Source organism: Pinus tabuliformis, chromosome Q (genome assembly GCF_031772625.1).
Source record: "Pinus tabuliformis cultivar Carrire ecotype Pingquan chromosome Q, CPIR1, whole genome shotgun sequence".
NCBI classification, from domain to species: domain Eukaryota; kingdom Viridiplantae; phylum Streptophyta; class Pinopsida; order Pinales; family Pinaceae; genus Pinus; species Pinus tabuliformis.
The window spans coordinates 1,086,870,834-1,086,897,018 of NC_142296.1; positions in this window are offsets into that span (position 1 = coordinate 1,086,870,834).

Genomic DNA, 26,185 nt, shown 5'->3' on the forward strand with positions numbered 1-26,185 from the left:
AGGATAACCTGGTTCAAGTACGGTTGTCACAAGTCAACCACAATTTACTTATCAACCGTACCAGGGACAGTACTAATTCGGTCCTGCTGTGCAGCAGCCAGTCTATCAGTATCAACCGTATCCTAGGTACACTTATCAACAACCTCAACAACCCCAGTACGGTCCGATTAATCCTGGTTTTTCGGGAGGATACAATATCCCAAACGCAATTCCTATCCTAGTTATCCTAGATATCCTCCTCCTGGGGCTGGTCTCATGACCCAGAGTTTTAGGGATCCCAATCGGCAGTTACCATTTATCGCAACTTTGGACTTACCTGACTTGTCGCGCCTAACGAACGATTCCATTAATTATCTTCTGTTTTGGCCGCCAATGCCGAATAAGTTGCCCAGTGACATTCCTAAGTTTGAAGCTAAATCAGGAGAGGACCCGTTGAACCATGTGATGACTTACCACCTCTGGTGTGCGTCTAACTCCATTTCAGATGATTCAATCCGTCTTAGACTTTTCTAACGCACTCTAATTGGTCTCGCGGCCAAATGGTACATTGAGTTACCACGAGGCACTTTTTATAATTTTAGTCAGTTAGCTACCTCGTTTTTAACTCATTTTCAGTTGCCAGTCTGTACGACAATGGCACGGAATTGCTAACTTCGCTAAAACAATCGACATCCACTTACATTTGAGATCATATTCATGAGTGGAGACGTCGACGGCGTTTAGTGAAGGTATTTATTCCAGATCAGATCTTGGCCGAGTGGTTTGTAAAATCTTTGTTGCCAAAGATCACTGAAGATGTAGCTAAAGCCGAAGTTGTTACTGAGGAGCAAGTAATTGCTCAAGCACAGTACCTTGACTTGGTCTATACTCAGTCAGGTACGCTACACGAGAAAATCCCCGATCTTCCCAAGCAAAATCAAATCACTGCAGCTCCTTCGGGATCTCATGCCACCGATGGTATGATTGGTACGGTTAACACTAAAAGTAAGAAGAAGTCTTCCAAGAATTCTTCCCCTATCATAACCTTGCCTGATTCCCCAACAGGAGATTCTTCTGCAGAGATTTCCTCCGATATTCACGTTGTAGAGTCATCTACAGCCAAATGAAAATCCGGTGGGAAGAAGAAAGGAAAGAAGAAGAATAAAACGGACAAAAGTTCAAAGGAGAAACCTGAAAAGGCAGAATCCAATGATGAAAAGCGCAAACCTCGTTATCCTTGTCTCATTTGTGACGATGAACATTTTACAAGAGACTGCCCTCATCGTGTAGAGGTTGCGAAGATTGTCAAAGGTTCCCAAACTCCTGCTATTTTGAAGGATCCTTTTCCAGCTCAAGACAGTAAGATAATAGGTTCGTCCTCGAGTGCCAATGAAGAACCCATACTGATGATGTCCCATGTTAGGATTGCAACTCGATCGCAAGATTATGGTAGTAAAAGTCCTGTTGATGGTAAAGAAGCAGAATCTTCTCATTCTAATCCATCAACCTCAGCTCCCGGTTCCGATCCACTACAGATCGAGAAACCTAATCCATACTTGGTAATCAAAACGCCCGCCAAGGGTATACTTCGAAAGTCCGCTTTCAATCCACATGCGAGAGCGGCTCAAAATTATAACATTGTTGAGGATTTAGCTGTTTCACCCTCAGCAATGTCGGCTTTGGAAGTGCTGCAATCATGTCCAGCACAACGTAAATCACTTCTGTCGGCTATAGGAGCTGTTGACGTTCATGACTCGAACCTAATAATTTTCGATCTAGAAAATAGTACACCATGTTTGCCTCATCAAATGGCTTTCCAGATTCCAGTGATAGTAAAAAACAGGCCTATTCATCGGACTGTAATTGAAGAGGGAGCCTCAACGTGTATTATGTCGATACAGTGTTGGAGATCGCTTGGTTCTCCTTCGCTAAATCAATCCCCGACGATTCTAAAGACCTTTGACGGCCATGGGTTTCATCCTTTTGGCATTCTACAGGATTTTCCTATAGGGGTTGAAGGAAAAACCGTTAGTCTAGATGTGGAGGTGGTTGATACCCCTCTAGATTACAGCCTTCTCTTGGGTCGAAGTTGGTCTTACGCTATGACAACGGTCGTTTCATCAGTCTTTCAAGTAATAAAGTTTCCACATAATGGAAAGATCGTAACAATAGACTAGCTGGCTTACTTTTCATCCGACCCAGCCTCTTCTGAGAGTATTCAGCATGTCGGTAAAATGACTATCCCATATAAGGATGTTGGAGTAGGACTAGTTAAAGATGCTGGTTTACTGGGAACTTTTCCTTTTCCTCCAATCAATGCATCGTCCTCATTCGCAACCATTCATATGATTACATCAGACACCATTATTTATGATGATCCTTGGATCATTCCTTCTGAATCTGAGACAGACTCATTTGGTAATGCCATGCCTTTGAGTCCATATGAAATTGCCTATGAAGCCGTGCAGTCGTTTGCCGACCCATCTTCAACCGAAAATGACTTCATGAATGTGGTCCGTGAGGAATCAATTTTCACATCAAGCTCGGATTTAATCACGTTTTCTGAACTTGTTCACTTTGATGAGCAAATTTGTGAAATCCTATGTGTAGATGATTTACCATGGGAAGATCTCCATCACAGATCTTCGTTTTTACCCGAGGATGATCGTTTTGAAAATGATTTCTCATCAATTTTTACAACTGAATATGTCAAGGAACCTCAGAATCCAATGAAACATCCCGATTCAGAGTTAAATTTGGGAAACATCTCTCGAACTATTCCTATTGACATTTCGGTTAAACCCGGAATTGTTGAGAACATTCATATAGGTGCCTCGTGTACAGATGACGAAATTCAGCTATATAAGGCCCTATTTCAAGAATTCCGTGACGTGTTTGCCTGGTCCTATGAGGAAATGCCAGGAATTGATCCTGTGATTGTTGTTCATGAGATCAAGACTTACCCGGACGCTAAACCCGTCCGGCAATGTTTGCGTCAGATTCACCCACGAAAAGCTGCTGCAATTAAAGCAGAAGTTGAAAAATGATGAAAGCAGGTTTCATTTATCCAATCCCGTTAATGGATTGGGTATCGAATATTGTTCCGGTTAACAAAAAGCAGGGAACAATAAGAATATGCATCGATTATAGGGACATTAATCGAGCCTGTCCAAAGGAAAATTACCCAACTCCCTATATCGATCAAATTATTGATGATTGTGCCGACAACGAAATATTCTCCTTTATGGACGGTTTTTCCGGATACAATCAAATCAATATTCTACCTGCCGATCAACCAAAAACGGCTTTCATTTGTCCATGGGGGACATTTGCTTATTGCAAATTACCTTTTGGGCTCAAGAATGCCAGAGAAAATTTTCAAAGGGCGATGTCTTATGCGTTTCATGACATCAAGCACATTGTGCAACCGTATCTCGATGACTTGCCTGCTCATTCATTACATCGAGCTGATCACCTCGTCCATTTACGAGCAATCTTTATGAGGTGTAGGCATTATCGGATTCGTTTGAACCCACACAAATGTGTCTTCTGTATAGAAACGGGTCGATTGCTGGGGTTTGTAGTTTCGAAAGCCGGAATTCGCGTTGATCCCTCGAAGGTCGAAGCTATCATCAAATTGCCTCCTCCTTCGAGTCTTCGCCAACTCCAAAGTTTGCAAGGGAAAGCAAACTTTTTACGACGATTCATTCCTAACTACACCGAGGTTACAAAGGGTTTTACCTGGTTGTTGAAGCAGAATACTCCATTCTATTGGGATGAGATAGCTCAGAAATCTTTTGATGCACTCAAACACGCGTTGACCCATGCACCGTTATTGCATCCTCCCAACTACAACCAAGATTACTTCTTGTATCTCGCCGCCTCTCATTCCACCATTGGAATGGTCTTAGTTCAGGAAGATGAATTTGGGATTGAACATGTGATATATTACCTTAGTCGAACTTTAAATCCAACTGAGCTAAAATACTCACATGTGGAGAAATTGGCATTGGCAGCCGTTCAAGCTGTCCAACGTTTTCGTCACTACATTTTACTACGTAAAACTACAGTAATTTCGGATTGCAACCCTATGATCTACATTTTGACCAAGCAATTGCTAGGGGGCAAGTACTCTAAATGGATCGTTATCCTGCAGGAGTTCGACTTGGAATTTGAGAAATCCAAGTCTAAGAAATCTTTAGTTTTTGCAGAATTATTGTGTGACTTCCCGCGTGCTGACACGGAAACTGTGGCGGAGGAGCCCATTGCGGACGAATCCTTGTTTCTAATCAGCACTTTAGATCCGTGGTATGGGGATATCATCGTTTATCTCTAGACCCAATCCTTTCGGCCAGAAATTTCAAGGTCAGAACGTCAAAAAATTCGATTCCAGTCCCAACAATTCAGGATTATTGGAGATACTCTTTATCGCCGTGGGGCGGACTCTGTTTTTCGACGTTGCTTAACACACAAGGAAGCTGAAAGGGTTCTAAATGACTGTCACTCTGGAGTGTGTGGCGGTCATATGTCTGGGTTTGCCACAGCCCAAAAGATATTGCGCGCTGGCTACTTCTGGCCGTCTTTATTTAAAGATTGTATTACGGCGGTCTGAAAATGCCACAACTGCCAAATTTTTGATCGAAAGATGCGCGCTCCACCTGCTCCTCTCCACCCTATAATTGCCATTGGTCCTTTTGCCAAATGGGGTATCGATTTTATTACATGTAACCCTCACTCGGCCACGGGGCATGCGTATATCATCCTTGCGGTAGATTATTTTACCAAGTGGGCCGAGGCGATGCCTACATTTGAGGCAGTCGACAAGACAGCTGCAATTTTCGTGTTCAATCATATAATTGCTAGGTTTGGTGTCCCACAAGCGATAATCACTGATCATGGGCGTCATTTTCGAAACATTATGATGACCGAACTTACAGGCCAGCTTGGTTTACGTCACGATAGTTCAACCCCTTATTATCCACAAGCTAATGGTCTGGTTGAATCCATCAACAAAGTTTTAGTTATCATGATCCGACGAATCATTGGGATTCATCGGTCGAATTGGCATAACATGCTATTTTCAGCGCTTTGGGCATACCGAACTTCAGTAAAAACATCAACAGGGTTCACTCCTTTCCAACTAGTCTATGGTTTGGAAGCTGTGTTACCCATTGAATGCGAAATCCCGTCACTGCAAATGGCCATCGAGTTACTTCCAGCCACTTCCGAAGAGGAAAAGCGTTTGTTATACTTGGCTCAATTAGATGAGAATCGACGTGATGCTGCATTGGCGATCGAGACTCACGCAAAACGCATGAAAGCTCAGTATGATCGAAATGTGACCCCTCGAAATTTTTCGGAAGGAGATCTAGTCTTAGTTTACGATCAAGCTAATGATAAATTAGGCGCTGGAAAATTCGTTCCTATGTGGCATGGTCCCTATGTTGTCAAGCGAAAGCTAGCAAAAGGGGCTTATGAATTGGTAGACTTTGACGGGGACTCTTTGGGTAAACCCAGAAATGGCCTTTACTTGAAGAGGTATTATGCTTAAAAGAATGGGTATGGAGATTTTTAGTTAGGATAGTTTTTCTTTCTAGCTGGTGTGTTTTAGTTTAAACAGTGTGCTTAGATTAGAGAGTGTTTTTTCGTCATTATTCCTGCTTATCTTGGTTTTACTCTTGATATTGCAGATGTCGATGCCTCTCCAAACATACATTGGTTTCGCTGATGGTGCTTGTCGTAATACACGGAACATCTCTTCCGCAGCTTGGGTTATCTATTCGCCCTCTGACGAGTTAGTATCTATGCATGGGGTAAGCCTCGGTCAAACAACGAACAACATTGCCGAGTATAGTGCAGTGATTGAGTTATTATCTGAATCTATTTCATTTGGGATTTGGAGTTTGATAGTGAGGTTAGATTCTGAACTCGTTGTATTACAGCTTAATAGAGTGTATGCCATTAGAAATCCAGTGTTATTAAGATTATTTTTGAGAGTGCGTCTCTTGGAACATGAATTTGATTATATTGAATATCAGCATATTCCAAGATCTTTAAATACATTAGCAGATGCAATTGCTTCTCGAATGTTAAATAGACATTTGCAATAATCATACATGTAAATTTAAAACCATTCCATAACATGATTTACAAGATAAGCCGGTAATAATGATATATATATATATAGGAGTGTGTCAAAAAATACATCGTCCTCGATCATAGGTTGAAAAACACCTTATGATCGGCAAAAATGATAAGTACAAAAAACAAAAATGTCACATGTGCCCACAATAGGCGATCATCCTATCACTGGTGATGATCTCTATAAGAAACCACTGCACGGGCCACCTTGCAAAGGAACCTCCTAAAAGGTCCCGGGACCCCAATCACATAGCGCTGAAGTCGACGAGGAATGTCATCTATAGTGGTCTCCGGAATATCTCCTGTCAAGCGCTCGAGATGACCCTCCAACTCGGCCAAAACCTCTGCTGATTCGTCCTGTGGGGCTGGCACGGGTGCAACTGGTTGTTTCCTCTCGTAAAGCCGGAGAGCAACTGGTCGCTGTGGACCCACATCTGCATTTGGAACTTTTGCTATCAGTTTTGAGACGATGGAAAAATAATAAAAAAATTAAAATAGGAAAAATGTTGAAAATGATTTTACCTGAATCATCCCACTGCTCTCCTGGTGGAAGAGCCATGTCTGGGTCACCACGAAAATCTATCCCAGCGTAAGGGAAGTCCTGAATAGAAAATACCTGGTTTTCCAACCATTGGAAATACTCAGGTTTGAATCGAGCAACCTCTGTCCTCTCGTCCGGGTGACGGGCCATAACTGTGACCCATCGCATCAGTTTGGGCTCTCGAGGAAGCCCAGCTCCAACAGTAAGGTGCTGCGGGATCAACATAGGAACCCTCTCCAGGCCAAAACTCACAACCAAAGCCCCATAACCAAAGGTCTTTAGTTGTTCGTTCTTGGCCCTGGTCAGTTGGCCTTTCACATTGGCCAACACAGCATCGCACCAGTTGAAGATGGTGCCTCGAAAGCAATCAACTGCCATACGCATCTGGGATCTGGTGGCAATATGTAATGCGGCAACCCCGCAAAGTCTGGTGACAGTAAATGCAATCACCATGAATTCAGGGCGGGATATGGTCTTTATGTCTATTCCTTTTCTCTAGCCTGGTTGTTGCAGTACTCTAGCCTGAGGCTATCGACAGACTGGCCACCTGCCCTAGCCCCAAACAGAGTCAAGTCTTCACCTCTCTTAGGCAAACCAGTCAAGAAATATATGTCCATCGGCTCGATTTCGAGCTGGTGGCCGCCAATGAAGAAGCACTGGTCCTGTATGCTCCATCTGTCAACCAACCACTGTAAGAAATCCACCTGAGCCCTCATGCCAGGAATGGCCCAGAATTTGTACAAGCCGCACGCCCTCAAAGCATCAAGTGAAGGCTGATGATTCCATGCGGCGGCATCCACGTCCTCATGCTCTCGTTCACGCCAATCTAGCATGATGTACTCTCTGCATCAAGCATAAGGATAAATTAAATTGCTAGAAATTATTTTGATTGGTCCATTTTTGAGAATTTTTGGGTTAAAAACCCTTGCAACGGGGACCGCACCCTCCGGGTTAGACACAGTGCGTGGGACCGCACTTTGTCTACATGGAAGGTGCGGACCCCGAGCTTTTTCCCAATGGAGAAAAAGTCAGGGTCCGCAGGCCAGCAGTGGTAAACCTGCGGGCCCCCGCGCGCGGGTTTTATGCCTAAAAACCCTCCCAAAAATGAAACGGTTAAAAATGAAGAGTAGGATGATGTGGATTACCTAGAGAAGATGGCATTCGATTCCGACGGTTGGATTTTCCGCAATCTTCACGGGAAGTTTTCTGAGCAAAAGCACTATTTTCTCACCCAAACTCAAACGGTAAAATTGAATTGACGAAGGCCCTTTTTATAAGTTTTTTGAGTAAATAAATTGCAAATTTGTTTATGTTTCACTTTGAAAAGGTATTTTTGCGACATTTTTATCCATTTCAAATAGGTATGAGTAATGTTTGTGTTTTTGTGCAGGATAACGGATTATTCAGGCGAAATCTATCATTTTCGACGAAAAAAAAAACATTTAGAGTCACCTTTAAGCTCTTTTTTGACTCCTGAAACATGAAAAGATTGCCGAGTTCTTCTTTTTAACTCGTTAAAATGGAATTAAAAGACGGTCCACTTACAGCTCTTTTCTGACCGTAAAAACATGAAAAGATTGCTGGATTTTTGTCGTTTCAAATTCGATATTGGTTATAAAACGACGTGTCGTTGATCGCTTTTTTATTTTTTCGGATCAAGGGCACTAATGAAGAAAAGTACTCCTTGGTCGTAAAAGATCAAGCGGTTCTCTCAAGTATTATTTTATACTTTTTCGGGCTTGGGAGACACAAATTTACGAAAAAGGTCAACCCTGGAGTCTTCTTAAGTTTTTTCAGACTCTCTAAAATTGAAAAACGCCGAGTTTCTCCTATACTGGACTCGTTAAAATCTCACAGTAAAGGACCTGTTCAATTACAAACAGGAACGAACCACTCCTTCTTAGGGTTCGAATTTAAACTAAGTTGGACTCATCCGAAGGATGAGCTTATAATCAAGCAAATGTTATCCTCCTCAAACTTGTCAAAAATAAAGAGGTACTTGCCAGAAATGGTGGGGGAAAAGAGAGAAAAATGAGCCTGTTTGTCATACTTCGTAACCACTCTTGAACACGACACTTTTATTCACCTGGGTTGGGAAATCCTTTGCCTAACAATTGATCAAACCACATTGAAAGTCTTCAACCGGTTTCTGGGTATTAACTTTGGGTCAATTGTCACCAAACAATTTGTCGTGTCGTTATGTGTTCAAGAGGTCACTGCCAATAAGCCATTCATCTGCAAAATATCTGTCATCCATCTTGACCATCCCTGAGTCAGTCCTTGCAACTAAATTTCTTCAACTTGATCTATGATTTCGTGTTGTGGGCTTGCCTACGACGGATCGCTTTCTATCGACATCAGCTCATTATCTAGAAAGATGATCTAGAAATCGTCAGTACCTTGAGATCTGCATGCCTCAATGGCAGGTTTCTCGCCTTTGACGACAGTTTGCATCATTGAATTTCGATCAAAGGATTCCGTGACATGTTCGACATCAACACATTTATTCGCATCTCATGGATTGTACTGGGTACTTTGAGAGCCATTGACATCACTGGTGGTTTCTCTCACACTTGTTAACAGTTTACATCATTGACTGGTAATCAAGTGGTTTCTACCATGTTCGACATCAACACATTCATTCTCATGGATAGAATCGTACTGTTTCGGGAAGTAGAAATGAAGACCCTGGATCTAGTTTCCATAATCCAGGCTGCGAGGAATTTTGTATTCATTATATAATGGACTATTCATAAACAGATGGCTGCGTCCATACTGTGTCCACCTGAGTCTATACTTGTGATGTTTTACAAGATCATTCCTATATCAGAGCAGTAGTTAGTTTTTCTAGTCAGTTTTGATCTGAGTATGGGAATGCCTACCTCAGCGATGATATGATCTCATATATATATATCTTGCATTGAATGTTTTTACAGGTTCCAACCGGGCTCTCCACAAGATGATCCTCGAAATGATAAAGTACTTCACTCTTCCTAAATGATCAATGAAATCCTCATCTACTACAGACTTTGCACTTTAGGGGGAAATCTGTTACACAAAAATATCGTGACCATGATTATTTGCATTCAATATGGGTCTATCATCACTTGTACTATCCTCCTAAGCAAGTCTCAGACCTCAACTCTTCAAGTCAAGCTTTGGAAATGAGAGAAAGACATTAAAAATCAATGTAACTCTGGTTCCGCACTTTCTCTCACTATCACCTGCGGTCCCGCACCTTCTGTTTAAAAAAACTGCGGACCTGCCCACTCTGTCCCTAACGGTGTGGGTGCGGACCCCTGTGAAAGTCAAAAGGCGCAAGTTTTATCTTAAAAAACTCACTTTGGGTTAATTCTAGAGGATTCTAGAAGGAATTTTGACGTGGATTGTTCGCTCTGAGGTGGTTCATGCATCCCAAAAGAGAAGGAGCTAATCCCTTGATGAGAGGAGCTATCCCTTTGAAGGAGGGCTTTATCCCTTTGAAGGAGGACTTAGTAACCTCCCTCCATTGCACTATAAATACAAGCATTGGGCTGGTTGCTGAGGAGGTTAGAAGCTGAACATTTTTGAGGGTAAATGCTGGTGAAATCAAGACTTCCTAGTTGAGCTTAAGAGGAGAGATCACATACCTTTTTGGCTTCATTGGGGAGTGAGTGAAACTTGTCAAAGTAGAGGAGACTTCTTGCTGGACCCTGGGAGGAGCTTGTACAACGTCAAGTCAAAGGTTGTAAAGTTCTTCTTCTTTTGAATTAATACAATCAAACTCATTTTTCTCAACAAGTATCTCATGTTATTTGTTTCATGGACTCCTTGACTTTCATGTTAAATATGTTTTATGATTTTGGCTTTTCAGGTGTTATTTAATTTGTTTGCCTTGTTTGTGTTTGCAGATTCGCGACAAAGGAGCTCATTTGGATCAAAGGAGCGAGGGCATCTACAAACTTGCGTTGGACCTAAGGTAGGCCCTAAAAACACTTGTTTGCCATTGTTTATTAAAGCATATTTAGAGAAAGATAGTGTCTGGTTGGTTTGCTTGTCATTAGGTCTTCTTTAGATTCTAGGAAGGTCTATCTTGTCCACAAGATCGACTTATTCCGTGTGACATGAATGTACATTCAATCCAAATGAAAGCCATGTATAATTTGTTTTTAAAAACATAGATATAGTTACAGTTACATGGTTGTTGATCTCTATATATCGTTTTGAAAACAAAGCTTTTGTATGATCTTCAGAACTTAATACCAGAACTTGATTACAGTCAGTGTTTCATTATAACATTGTTCATGCATTAATACCTTAGTTGCTTGAGCGTATTCCAGTATACCGTTGAAATGCGGACGGGCCCTGCGTGGATGAGTATACTGTCATTTTCCATTTCATTAGCAGCTTTTGAATATTGAATAGCATGCATAGTGATTAGAGTTATGCTTATGATTTCGTTGATTCAATTAGCAATCCTTATGAATGGTGTTTATGGTGATAGCTTAAAGGATTTATCGTTAAGATCATTGAACCGTATCTCGTAAGAGATCTGATCCATCGTTATATTTTTAAAGCATCTTCATAAACTCTGTTTGCATGTATTTAAATTTGTAGTATGCTTTTGATCTTTCATGAATGTTGAGTGTTAAATGCTGAGTGTTAACTAGACAGAGCTTTTACGCACAACATCCTTGTAAGGGGATTAAAATCTCGGTCTAAGCAATACACAGTGTCTTTAGGACAGTTAGATGAGTTGAGTGACCTGAGTGTTAAAGTGATAGGGAACATATCTTAACCTTCCGTAAAGAAGTACTGTAACCTACCACAATGAACACTTAGTTAGGAATCCTTTATGTCTATAGATTTTAGACGCGTGCCTCGAAGTTTACTTACCCTGGTCGATAATAAATTTAGCCTAATCTAGCACCCTAGGTTTGTCACTACAACCTCTAACAACATTGTTGAAGAAAGATGCATTTTCATGGACTCCAAAAGCAACAAATACCTTTGAATATCTTAAAGAGGCAATGTGCCAAGCACCGGTCTTAGCTACACTAGACTTCACAAAAACCTTTATTGTGGAATGTGATGCTTCCGGAAATGGAATTGGTGCTGTTTTAATGCAAGATGAAAGACCCATTGCTTTCAAAAGTCGTCCAATCAAGGGAAAGTATTTACACAAAGCTATTTATGAGAAGGAAATGTTGGCAATACTACATGCACTTAAGAAATGGTGACCCTACCTAATGGGAAGACACTTCAAGGTAAAAACAGATCATGATAGCCTTAAATACTTTTTAGAACAAAGATTATCCTTTGAAGAACAACAAAAATGGGTCACAAAGATGTTGGGTTATGACTTTGAAATCATATACAAAAAAGGGAAGCAAAATGTTGTGGCAGATGCACTCTCAAGAAAGGATGAGGATGTGGAAGCATTGTTGTGCGCCATTTCTATTATCCAACCAGATTGGATAAACGAAGCAAGGGAGGAATGGAAGAATGACGAAGAAGTGTGGGAACTTATTCGAAAGTTACAACAAGATTCCAGTACATCTGATACATTTAGCTGGAAAAATGATTCATTATGGTACAAAGATCGCTTATACCTTTGTAAGAATTCCCAACTCAAACAAAAGATTCTTCTGGAATTGCACGCTTCTCCCTTAGGAGGGCACTCAAGATTTTTAAAAACTTACCACAAGGTTAAGAAGGAATTTTTTTGGGATGACCTTAAATAGGATATTCAAAAGTTTGTGGCGGAATGTTTGGTATGCCAACAAAATAAAGTTGAAACAATTAAGACACCAGGTTTATTACAACCTTTATCCATTCCAAGCCAATGTTGGGAGGAGGTTTCAATGAATTTTATCACAGGTTTACCCAAGTTTGAGAAAAAGAGTTTTATCATGGTGGTAGTTGACAGACTTACCAAGTATGCACACTTTTGTGCATTATCACATCCATTTAAAGCCAGTACAGTTTCTACGGTATTTATGGAAACAATTCAAAAGCTACATGGAAACCCAAAGATTATTGTAAGTGACAGAGATCCCATTTTTACAGGAAATTTTTAGACAAATTATTTTCTTGTCTTGGTACTTAGTTAGCTCATAACTCATCTTATCATCCCCAATCTGATGGGCAAACAGAGATAGTAAACAAATGTTTGGAAGGATATCTTCATTTCTTTGTATTTGATAAACAGACACAATGGGTCAAATGGTTGCCTTTGGCTGAATGGTGGTATAACACTTCCTTCCATATTGCAACAAAATTGACCCCATTTATGGCACTTTATGGATATCAGCCACCATCCATCACATCATATTTGAGAGAAAATTCTAAGGTTCAAGCAATGGAACATCACATCGAGCATCAACAACAAGTTCTCCAACTCTTAAAGGATACCCTCGTGTTGGCGCATAATAGAATGAAACAACAGGCATATCAACATCGTAGTGAAAGAAGTTTTGATGTAGGTGATTGGGTATTCCTACGACTACAACCATATAAACAAATGTCCCTCAAGCAAGGAAAGAAGGATAACAAATTGTCACCAAAGTATTATGGTCCGTACAAGGTGTTGCAAAATATTGGTACTATGGCATACAAATTGGAGCTTCCTGCAGCTTCTTGAGTGCACCCAGTTTTCCATGTTTCATGTTTAAAGAAGGTTATAGGCGACAAGCTCCCAGTTCAAACAATATTGCCAGAACTTGACGAGGAAGGAAAAATTATATTGGAACCGAAAGCAGTCTTAGAAATAAGAACTCGACAACTACGAAATCGATCCATTTCAGAGTATCTCATCAAGTGGAAGAACTTATCCGCTGAAGATTCCACATGGAAGGATGAGAATTTTATACAGAAGCATCCAAAACTACTCAAGCGTTGAGGACAACACTTTTTGAAGGAGAGGGGCATGTTAGGTCCCTATAATACTAGTGATGTCCCCATTAATATTGTAGTTGTATCCCTTATTAATATTGTTGTGCCCCTATTGTCCCCATATTGTTATTACTGTGCCCCATAGAATCCCTCTATTGTTATTTTTGTGCCTTTATATTATTATTGTTAGGTTGGCTTGGTTATATTGTGACCCCCTAGACTCCTATATATAGAAAGGAGGTTTTGTCACTTGAATCATCGAAGAATTGTTCATTTGTGTAATGTAAAGGAGGTTGCCTCCTCGAAGAGGCTGAATTCTAAGGCGTTCATCTATCTTTTCTATCTTTTTGTGAGCTAGTTTGATAACAAACGGTCTTTATGAGTACTGCAAAATTGTGGTAGGTCCTTTCCAATGACTATGGGCCTATTGTGGACCTCAAAAAAATGCCATTTAAGGGGTCAAAACAACTTTGGAAGTTGAGGACCTGAAAAAATTCTAAAAATAGTAAATTGTGTTATAATCAAGGAAACTGATGAAACTAATTGGAGGTACGGTGGAATAGGTGGGTGGCCACCAATATGCACCTGGATCAATCCTCCCTCCTTAGGAATCAATGGTCCCCATTGCATGCAAATCCTCCATAAGGTGAGGAAATCTCTGTTTAACCTAGTCCCTAGTGAACCACTTGCCCTGGTGAAGGAGTTGGCCTGCTTTGACAACTTGATATAGTTGTATCCTCTGCTGGAGGGTGTTCCTGATGTGTGTTTCCATGATCCTATCACTTGTGGCCTATTCGATATAGCTTGGCTTGAGCTATGTTGGTGTTTGTTGCTCAGAAATGTCAGATGTGTCCAACAACGGGGGAAAATATGGCTGTGGCCAGTCCACATTGAATATTGGGTGGATGCCAAGGAACGGTGGAATGATGAGCTCAAAAGAATTATCCCCTACAACCTTAGTGATGGTGTAAGACCCATATCAAAGTGGATGAATCTTGTAGTGGGCCCCAGCGAGGCACTCCTTCTAACGTTGTTTGTACTTAGCATTTACTCTATCCAATATGTCATGGAACTGCTAGCGGATGTGCTGAATGCACTCAAGAGGTTGGTAGCTTTGTACGCTTCGGAATGGACATGAGCCGAATCTGCCTGGGAAGTTGTAAGTGGTATGCCAACATCAATGGGACATAATGGCTGGAATCCCAATCCCACCCGAAAGGGGTTGTGGCCAGTTGAGTTGTGGAGAGCTCTGTTGTAGTTGTCTTGGACATAGGGGAGACTTTCATCCAATTTCAAGTTGTACATGCATAGTATGTGCACGATCATCGTGTTGAGGACCTCTATCTGCCCATCAATTTTGGGGTGGAAGGTTGTGGACTTCATGAGCTTGGTATCCAACAATGAATGGAGGCTTGAATAGAATGTACTTAGGAACATATTGTCTTGATCTGAGATAATGGACTGTGGGATCCCAAAGTGTACCCATACTTGTTTAAAGAAGAGATTGGCAGTGGTTTTTATTGTGATGTTATTCTTGCAAGCCGCCATAATGGCCATATTAGAGAATTTGTCGACGACCGTGAAAACAAAGTCATTACCATGCTTGGTAGAAGGAAGGCCTAACATGTAGTCCATGGAGATGGATTCCCATGGCCGGCTAGGAGTAGGTAGAGGAGTATACATGCCTTGCTTCTTGATTGTAGGTTTGGCAATGGTATAGACAATGCAATATCTGATGTACTTCCCAACATCTTGTCGAAGCTTCGGCCAATAAATATACTTTTGCAGCACTGCCACTATTTTCTCTACCCCAAAATGTCCAATGAGTCAACTGTAGTGTGCCTCCCAAATCATCTTGGCACGCTCGTTTGAAGGAGCATAGAGGTGTCCTAGGTGGCATAATAGTGTGTCCTAGAGGGGAAAGTATGGAACTTGCTTGCCTTCCAGGAGCATATGGTATGTGGTGCCTAATTTTGGATCACTCTTGTAAAGATGTGGCCATCTCAAAGTCTTGTGTCCATAAGAGTTGAGCACGATAGTCAATGCCATAACCGACGGTCGATTGAGGAAGTATGCAACATTATTGGTGTTTCCATTATTGTACTTAATATTCAAATGAAATTGTTGTAGGTATGTGGACCATTTATGATGGCTATCATTCTGCAACTTCCTTGTGTTTGTATGAACTGCAGGGGTCAGTAGTATGTGTGGATGACTGTTTCCTTCCCTAGAATGTAATGCGTCCATTATCGACAGGTCTACACAATGGAATACATCTCTTTGTCATAGGTAAGATACTTTCAAACTGTATCTGAAAGTGTCTCACTGTGATATGCCACTAGATGCCCCTGCTGGGTAAGAACTACACCAATAGCATAGTCAGAGGCATGTGTGTCAATTTCAAATGGTTGTTGTAGGTCTGGCAATGTGAGCACTAGTGCAGAGCAGAGGCAATGCTTCAACTCAGAAAATGCCTTTTGTTGGGATTCAGACCAAAAGAAATTTTCTTTCGCTCTGCACTTGGTGATTTTAATCAAAGGCCAAGTTATATTAGAGAATCCCAACATGAACCTACGATAGAAATTTGGAGGACCCAGAAAGCTGCATAGCTCTGTTAGAGTGGTTTGGGCTGGCCAATCTCGAATAACTTTTATCTTGGCTGGGTCACATGCACACCCTGCTCATCAATGATGTACCCCAGATATTGAATGTGGGTCATACCAAAAGTGCATTTCTCCAAATTGGCACACAATTGGTGTTATTGTAGGGTTTGGAGGACCTGTCGAATGTGGTGTAGGTGCTCTTCCCAACTATGTATGAAGATTAGGATGTCGTCCAATTATACTACCACGAATGAGTTGGTTAAGGGGTGCAATATGTTGTCCATCAACCTCATGAAGGTTGTGGGGGCATTAGTCAACCCAAAAGGCATGACCAACCATTCGAAAAGTCCCTCCTTGGATTTGAAGGTAGTCTTCCACACATCAGAGGGCTTGATCGGTACTTGTAACCAGACTTCAAGTCAATCTTGTTAAAATACTTGGGCCCCTTGAGCTAGCCCAGAAGGTCATCAATCCATGGGATTAGATATCTATTCTGGACAATGATCTTATTCAACGCCCGATAATCAATAAAGAGCCTCTAGGTTTCGTCCTTCTTTTGTACCAACATGATCGGGCTCCCACAGGGTGAGGAACTTGGCCTGATGTGCTTTTTCTGCAACAACTCCTGAATATGCCTCTTGATTTCATTGTTATCCATAGTAGAGAATCAGTAGATCAGTACATTGGGTAGCAACGTGCTTAGGGTCATATTGATGAAGTGCTAGACCTAACAGTGTAGGGGTACCCCTGTGGATGAGGTGAAGATGTCCTTGTATTACTCCATAACCTTATCCATTTGTTGTTGCCGTGCAAAGGAGCCCTATCTGGAGGATGTGGATGTGGCCAAAATATTCCTCTTGCTCTAAGGGTGAATCATGAGGAAGACAAATTTCCGAGTCTAGGAAATGATCTTACTACATTGTTTAGGAGAGATCAAATAAAAGGCGGCAGGCAGCGCTACCTTTGGTATCCTGTACAATTTCTAACCCAAAGTAATAATAACATAACGAGGTTTGGATTCATATACAACATGAAGCTCTCATAGATATGGATGACCTAATAAAACATCATAAACTTCCAGAGGGGCAAAATCATACAATACCTCATCTGCAAATGGCTTGATGCTATAAGGTAGGCGACACTACTGGTTGACACAGAGATCTTGCCCTTGGTGGAGCCACTAGATGGTGTATGACTGTGGGTGTGAAATTGTTGGAAGCTTCAATCTATTAACGACCTCGACTGAGATCAAGTTCTTCTAGCTCCCACTATGAATGATGAACTGCATCGATGAACCCTTTACCCACATTTGCGAGTGGAAGAGGCGCTCCCCCTCCTTTGGATCCTCACATTCCACCTTTTGGAGCTTAGTAGTGGCTACCATCATAGTGGGTTCTACAAAAATGATTTGATTTTCCTTGTAAGTTCCCTTTTCAAGTTTCGACTCAAAAACAAAGCATGCATTTGTCTTTGAGTCTTTTAGCTCGGCCACCAGTTCCTGCTTTGCGTGACATTCGTTCATGTTTTGAGTGGGAATTTTATTGAACTCGCACCACTTGTCAATGTCCTTCTTTGCCTTCCTATTATTCTTGTCTTGTGGCTTCAAGGAGTTGTCCTGGAGGGTCGTGGCTTGGTTCTTCCCTTTCCTTGGTGACTTGGGGCACCTTTGCTCGACTTTGGGTTCACAGATCCAAAGTCTCGCTTCTTCTGCTTGAATTTTTGCTCAATCTTGGAAGCATATCGGTATGCTAAAATAAGAGAGGAGATGTATAGGAACTCCATTTCCTCCTGAATGTATTTGTGCAAACAACTGTGGTACTTGAGCACCAGATGTTTCTCAGAATATTTGATACCCAACTTTGTGCGTAGGGTATGGAAAATATTCATCAGCTCATGCACATCTTTATCCCTTTGTTGCCGCAACGTAATCCATTATATGTACTTATCTTAATAGCTTCCGACAGGGTAATAAAGTTCCTTGATGGACTCGTGGAAAGAATTCCAATTGGGGGTGATTGAAATAATTAGGGTTCCCTCTTGTCCCTCTACTCACAATAGGTTTCCCACTAGTCCTTGATGTGGGGGGCGTCTTTGAGGAGTGCAAAATTAATCTTCTCCCTATTGGAAAAATCATGAACCGAAAAATATCCTTCCAATAGATTTAACCATTTATGTATGATATCTACATCTATCTGGCCTTCAAATATGGTAATGTCAAAGTTGACTTGTACCTTAAAGGGAGTGGAGCCTCCAGGGTGGCTGTTGGATGAAGATGCGTCTCCTATGGGTATCCACCGAAGGATATGGGCAAAGTTGTCCTTCATCGTGTTACTTTGTCACTCAAGGGCCTCTTTGAGTAGTATTTTGAAAGGATCTCTTGCTCCCTCGTCTTTCATTTCTTCCATCATGGGAGGCCATCGGGGTCGACGAGTTCGGTCTTGAAAAGGTTCAAATAGTTCAAGCCCTAACTCCTTATACCCCAACCTCGTTGGGGACTGTTAGCTCTGCTACATACTTCAGCATTTGGAAGACCAAATATCAGCTTGGCCGTGTGTTTGCGCTCAGAAGGCAGATCGCAGCAGTCTTTTCCTCCCTTCTCCTTCATTTCCCTTATACTCCCCTAGCCCCACTATCTCTGTTTTCTTCCATAGAACTTCTCCATTCCCTGAATAAACCCTCTGAAATCTGACAAAGCCCCTTTTTAGCCCCAGTCCTAAGCGCGAAGTTCAAACCTACCTTAAGACCCGACCATATAACTTGGCGCTTTCATAACTCATCGCTTTAATCGCAACCGTTGATCGTTGCACCCCGATCTAACGGTCCCCGGCCGCATCCGACAGAAAACATGTGCACTAATCTTCCACCGTCCGATCATCTCTGGAATGATCGGACATCATCCACTTCCCCTGCCGCTGAAACATGCCCACGCTTTAACCCGCGGGGAAAGTGGTTTCCCTCTCGTCACGTCCGCCACGCGTCGCCCGCTGACTCGCATCGCTCCCCCGCGTACGATTACCGCTCACCTCCAAAAGCGGTGTGGGCAATACTGCTTACCGCCTACTCGCCTGTCCCCGACCGTCAATTCCCGCGCATCTCTTCCACCCGATAGCCGTCGGATCTGTCTGCTCGCGATCCGACGGGTCACAGGCGTCCATGCCCGTTTCCGCCCAATGCCTCATTGTTATAGACATTTTTGTGCCTTACAGCATTGAGCATGAAATGTCCATAATCCAAGGGATCCAAAGTCCCTAAACATGTTGTTCCTACCCCTAGAGGAACAAGGCTAACAAACCACAGCAATTCACAGAAGTTCTCCACCAAAAAATGCTAAAAAACAAGTCAATTCAGGATCAGTTCAGAGGCTCCACTAGCTGTCTGCGCTGAAATGCAAAGTCTGCACTGGCTACCTGCATTGCAATGCAGGTAGAAGCACTACCAGGGTGCGCTGAGCGGGAATTGACAAATGGCAAGTTCATTCAACAAGGTGTCAAGACCCTGGAAGCTTCCAGAATCTTCCTCAATGACACTTGCCTCAGTGAATTCGACTAGTGATGAGTAAGAGGTTCTCAATCTCCAAGTGGAAGCAAGAACCTCCAAGTGGAAGCAAGAACTGACAGAGGGAGAGGACACTAGTCAGATCTCAAGCTGACTCATCCTCTCTCCAAACATCTATATATGGATCTCTCCTCCATGAGATCTAGGGGCTGGAATTTTGTTATTGCAAAGAATTGCTGTTGGTTTGAGATTGGAATCATTGGGTGCTTAATGCTTTGAAGGAAGGGGAAGATAGGAATTTCATTTGCTGGGAAGGAGATGCTGGATTGGAGCCCTCTGGGTTGTATCTCTTCCTGAACCTTGTTATTCATCAATAAAGCTATCTTGGTTTCTCCTATATGCTGATGTGTCTTTGATGTATGATTGCATTAGTGTATTTAGTTTATTTCTAATCCTGAACTAGTTATGAATATGGATCTGTGTCTTTGTGTAGTGTTCTCTTCTTGTGATCTTGCAGAAACCTGTTGAAGCTGGGCGAGCGAGAAGGCAAGTAGCTGGGAACTCTCAAAGAGAAGAGAAACCGGATCGAGGGACAAACGAAAGACACCGGTTAGTCCATCCATCTCTCTTCATTCTTAATTCATAAAGGAAGAATACTAGAATAACTGTTTCTGTTTGTTGCTAAGGCACTGTCACACCTTAGGTGGATAGGATCGTCCTGCATAGGTATTTTTCCCCACAACAAATTGGCGACTCCACTGGGGACATCTGTTTAGTCATTTTATTTGTGTTTCTATCATTGTTTGTTTCATAGACTCAACAGCAACAATCGAACTGCATCTGCTATTCTCAGATGCAAAGTAGACAGCTGCTGTTTTGATCCAATCCTTGGATTTGTCTATGATCTGAACAATGGACTCAAAAATGATTTGATGATCCTTTGTGATAGATCTTAGCCCTTCCTCAAAGCATCCCTTTGATTGTACCTTGCTTGTTGCTTTGATTTGGCCTGAAACTGTAGATTAAATAGCAAACTGTGACCCAGAGCCCAGTGAGAAACTCTCGTTTCTCCTTCAGCGCAGACCCTGTGAAGAGGTTCTGCATTTCAACGCAGGTCCCGTGAAGGCTACCTGCGCTGAATTTCAAAACCTCTGTGTTGAGGGTGCGTTGATCCAGTTAGGCCTTGTGCAGCTGGGGTTCTCTGCTCTGTTTTGCCTTATTTTGATCTCTGATTTTTGCAGCCTGTAACCAGCATAGGTACCTGTCTGATAACCCCTTTTCTCTTCTTAGATTCCGCCTCCTTTTGTGCAAAAAGACTGTGAGTGTTTTTATGTGTTTGTGGCGTCATTTACAGTTTTCCTTTGCAAGAGTGAAATAATCATCCTGTAGCCCTTGATTCAGACCTGTTGATTGTGATCTTAGGAGAGAGTTCATTGGCTGTTTACAGTTGGTTATACATTCATTTTTGCTTTTGGTTTGAGTTTGTCTCTTTTGAGTGTCAAAACAAGTATTCATTTCGAAAATCGTTAAGTGTTGTAATCTCTTCTACCCTTTCTGATTTCGAAAAAGTAAACTTGTTTGTATTTGTCATTTAAAAGCAAATTCAAAGTTGTACAAAAAGCTTTCTTTTTAGGCATCAATATTAAGAAAGCGGAAAACAAACACCTGCATTGTGCATTTGCATCTTGATAGTTTGCATGCTTGATTTAGGAAAAGTGCATTAGAGTGCGCTGATTGCTCTTTGAGAAAAGATGGTGTCTTTCTTTTCCCTTTGTAGCTAGGATTTTCATTGTTGAAAAGATAGAAAAGCTTGCTTATCATCTTTAGACTGCATTTAGGAATTGTATCATACATCTCGTGGTGAACCCCAAAAGGCAAACTTCTAAAAAGATCAACCTAAAATAAATTGAATGAACTTAACAACGCTTTGTAACTTAACGCACAACATAGAGGTCTAGGCTAGAGACGTGTTCCGGCGTCGTAAATCCTGGTGACTGTCGATCTCATTGATGGTGGGTGATTCCTCCTGAGGGACGATAGTGCCAGTACGGATTGTGCTCCCACGTACCGTCGAGTATATATTGGGAGACCCCTATAGGCATAAAACCTTTATCCTTAGGAAGCCGTGTCGGCCGCCCTACTGATCGCAATGCACTGAACACAGCATTCAGGAAGATCGACCGCCCGTACCTTAAAAATATTCTGCGGTTTTGCGAAAAGTTTGGCACACCCTCTACCTAGAACTCCAGAGCAGTTCCTTTTGGCCTTTTTCAGACTCTATAACGGAAAAAGTCCATCCGAGCATTTGTCACTTCGGGCTCGTTAAAACATCGAAGGAGACTAGAGTCATCTTTAGCTTTTTCTCGACTCTTTAAAATTGAAAAAGCAAGTTGTGTCTAAAAGCGTCTAAAAATTCATTTAATTCGGAAACATACTTTCCCCTTTTGTATTTTGGTTGATCGAGTAATCCGCAATCGTGGAAGAAAGTCAATTGAAACCCCGTCGTTCGCGGAGACTTACGAGTCAACCGTCTTTGTCTCCGAAATCGAAAACAGTATGGACAAAGCGAACTTGTTTAACCGGTTCGAAATCTCCTATCAAAGTTAGAACAGGTGTTCCAACAACATCTGAGATTCCGGTTACTCCAAACATTTCTAGAAACCCTGCCTCTACAGAAGAAGTTCAACAATCACAGAGGGACAGTGATACTGATCCTAGTCTGAGAACAAACACTTGTGTTACTGAACCAGTTCCATCTGTAACCGGTTCAGAGAGTCTTGTTCTTCAAACATTTGTCGCTGTTGATTCAACCCCTTCTTCGGCACCAGAAATATTTTACGGACCTGACGGTCTTCCCCTTCCACCTGGTTTGATTGCGATAGAGGAAATTGTAGAAGATCCGCAAGCAAGTACTCCAACACATTTTGGAGGCGGGGTCACTCTATTTCCTTCGACATCAGAAGTTAGTCTACCACAACTGGAAGTTCCTGTAGAATCGCTAGGTAATCTCTTGGATAGACTCAAAATGTCTGAACAACCGTCAACATCTAGGACTGTGTCGAATGACACAGCGACAGCAGAACTCCCTGCCGTCACTCCGACAATGTTTGCCGGCATACCATCTGTCCCGACTAGCTCACAACCGCTAGAAGGAGTCCACCCAGGGACTATTTCGACAGTGTGGTCCGTTCCAGTTTGTTCCTCCGGAATAATATCCGGCAACTCTTATGTTGAGACTCGCCAGATTGATCCATTTGGAGGTCAATTTGGGCAATCCAGTCCCCAAGGACAAACAATCCCCTTGAGTTCTGGATTGCCCCGTATGGGGGGCAGTATGCCTTTTCATTACCCCCTTCGGGAGGATATCCATACGGGAGTTCACAACAGTATTCAGGTTATACTGGAATTACATCAAGTGGTTGGGTACCTATCCCCTTGAGTTCTGGATTGCCCCGTATGGGGGGCAGTATGCATTTTCGTTACCCCCTTCGGGAGGATATCCATACGGGAGTTCACAACAGTATTCAGGTTATACTGGAATTACATCAAGTGGTTGGGTACCTATGCTACCTCAAAAACCAAGGGTTGTGTATTCTATGCAACAATGTGTACCTATATCGAACATCCCGACCACACTGGCTATTGTGACAGTGTCGCAGGTTCAAACGTTACCTGTTGTATGTCAACCTCAGATTTCTCAGGTTGTAATGCAACAGCCCCTTGACCCTGTGACTCAACCACAATCGCCTACTGGTGGGGCGACACAGGTCCAAACGGGTACAATTACCCCACACCTTGGTCCAACGGTTAGTATAGCGCAACAGAACATGGCTTCGCAACCGTGGCTGGTGCAATATCAACAACCACAATTCCAACAAGTATACCAAGGTTCTGAGCAGCAGATCTTTGCGAACAGTGGACAACCGTACATTCAAAACGGTCAAAATCAACCACTTTACAGTGGTCAAGTCCACCAACCGTATCAGTCATACCAACATCAATTGCATTATGCTGGTATGCAAAGGCCAACTGCTCAGGCAATTCCATCATACCCTGGGTATGCTTCACCTAACCTGAATCAACAGTTACCATTCGTGGCAACTTTAGAATTACCCGATTTACACCGGTTAACAAACGATCCAATTGCTTACGCCCCTTGGTGGCCAGCGATTCCTCACAAACTTCCGTCGGACATTCCTAAATTTAATGGAAATACAGGTGAAGACCCATCGAATCACGTGATGACTTTTCATCTGTGGTGTTCATCAAACACCCTAAACGATGATTCGATAAGGCTTCACCTTTTTCAGAGGACGTTAACGGGTCTAGCGGCAAAATGGTATATTGAATTACCTAGAGCTTCGTTCGACAATTTCAGCTCCCTAGCCACGACTTTCTTAACCCATTTTCAATTACCGATAAGGTATGAAACGGGAACGGAAATCTTAACCAACTTCAAACAGACGATGGCCACTCATATATCCGATCATATACATGAGTGGCGTCATCGTCATAGGATGGTAAAAACGTACTTTCCCGATCAGCTATTAGCTGAATGGTTTATCAAGTCGTTACTTCCTGCCATAACAGAAGATGTGGCCAAGGGGGGAGTCGTAACGGAAGAGCAAGTTATTGCTCGTGCCCAATATCTAGACTTAGTCTACACTTAGTCTGGCACGCTCTACGACAAAATACCTGACGCCCCTAGACCGGAATTCTCAATTCCTCCTCCTCCTAAATCAAATAATGACTCTCATGCCGGCGATGGCGCGATTGGCACGACAAACGCGAAATCGACAAAGGCTTCGTCCAAGAAAGCCCGTAAGATTTCAGATCAAAATGCAAAAGACGAAATTCTTGCTTCGGAAGTAAATTCCGTATCAGCAGATAAAGGCAAAGAAACCAATCAACCAGGAGGCAAGAAGAAGCAAAACAAAGGGAAGAAGAAGAAACAAGGTGAGTCATCCCCTGAAAAAACTTCTTCAAACCCTCCTGGAAATAGGAAACCCCCTACCACAGGGTGTCAGATATGTGACGAGCGTCATTGGACAAGCGAATGTCCATACAAAGCTGAGCTGAAGAAATTCTTCAAAAGTTCGCAAACCTCAGCTGTGTTAACTGATCCGTTTCCAAATCCAGGTCAAAATCTGGTTGATAGTGGAAATGCTTCCCCGTCGCAAGTGCTTATGTTGTCGATTTCAAAGCAACAAAATGATGCTTTGATTTCGACAAGGAACAAAGATTACGGGAATCCGCAGCTGTCGAATGGCAAGGATAAAGATCAACCGAGCAGTTCGACAACAACTTCGACAGAAGTTGTACCACCCATCATTCCTGAATTAACAATAAAACCGCCAAAGGGAGTAGTACACAAGTTGACATTTAATCCTCATGCCAGAGCAGCGCAACATTATAACATAGTGGAAGATCTGGCCCAATCGCCATCCGCTATGTCGACTCTCGAAGTACTGCAAAATTGCCCATCCCAAAGGCAGGCTTTGTTATCAGCCATTGGTGGGGTTGATCCTAAGGATTCCAATCTTGTATCCTTTGACCATAAAGGATACGATCCTCAGTTACCAGCTCAACTAGCTTTCCTTATCCAAGTGAAAGCCCTCAACAAAACTGTTCATCGAACAATTATTGATGAGGGGGCATCTACATGTATTATGTCGATGAGTTGCTGGAAAACTTTAGGATCTCCAACCTTGTCGCGATCTTCGACAACATTAAAAGCATTCGACGAAAGGATATATACCCCGTATGGTATCCTAAATAACTTGAAGGTTGAACTAGGGGGAAAAACGGTAGAAATAGATGTTGAAGTCATTGATGGGAATCTTGATTACAACATCCTACTAGGAAGACCGTGGATCTACGCCATGGCAGCTGTTGTGTCGACCTATTTTAGAAAGATCGCATTCCCCTTTCAAGGGGGGATTACGATCGTCGACCAACAAAACTTCCTCCCTAATGGTTCTCAAGTTACGGGAAGCATTCCAATGATCCATGGGAGCAACCATTCGCTTCAAGATATTGGAGTAGGCCTACTGAAAGACCCCACATTAATGGGAACTTTCGCACTTCCACCTCCAATCTATATAGGAGAAGTAGCGTTGGTGGGAGCCTGCAATATGATATCTTCCACGAAGATCTCAGAAGACGATATCGACATGGATCATGCAATGGTTTTGCCCCCAAGCCCAATAGAAATTTTGTAGCAATCAATGTTTCTGGCATGGGAGGCGAACCCAAATCAATGCTCATCAAGCGTTTGGGTAGATACTCAGGATAACCTTTATCATCCTTCAGTCTTTGAATTCCTATCAAATACTGTAAATACGGTGGATTCCGAGCGGAACCTATCCAATATTGAAGAGACTATAGCCATAAATATCTCAACCAAAGCAGATGTTGTAGAGAATATTTATGTTGGCAAATGTTGTTCTCCTTCAGAACTGGAAATATATAACGCTCTTTTCCATGAATTCAGAGATGTCTTTGCTTGGTCATATGATGAAATGCCAGGCATCGACTCGAGTATCGTTGAACA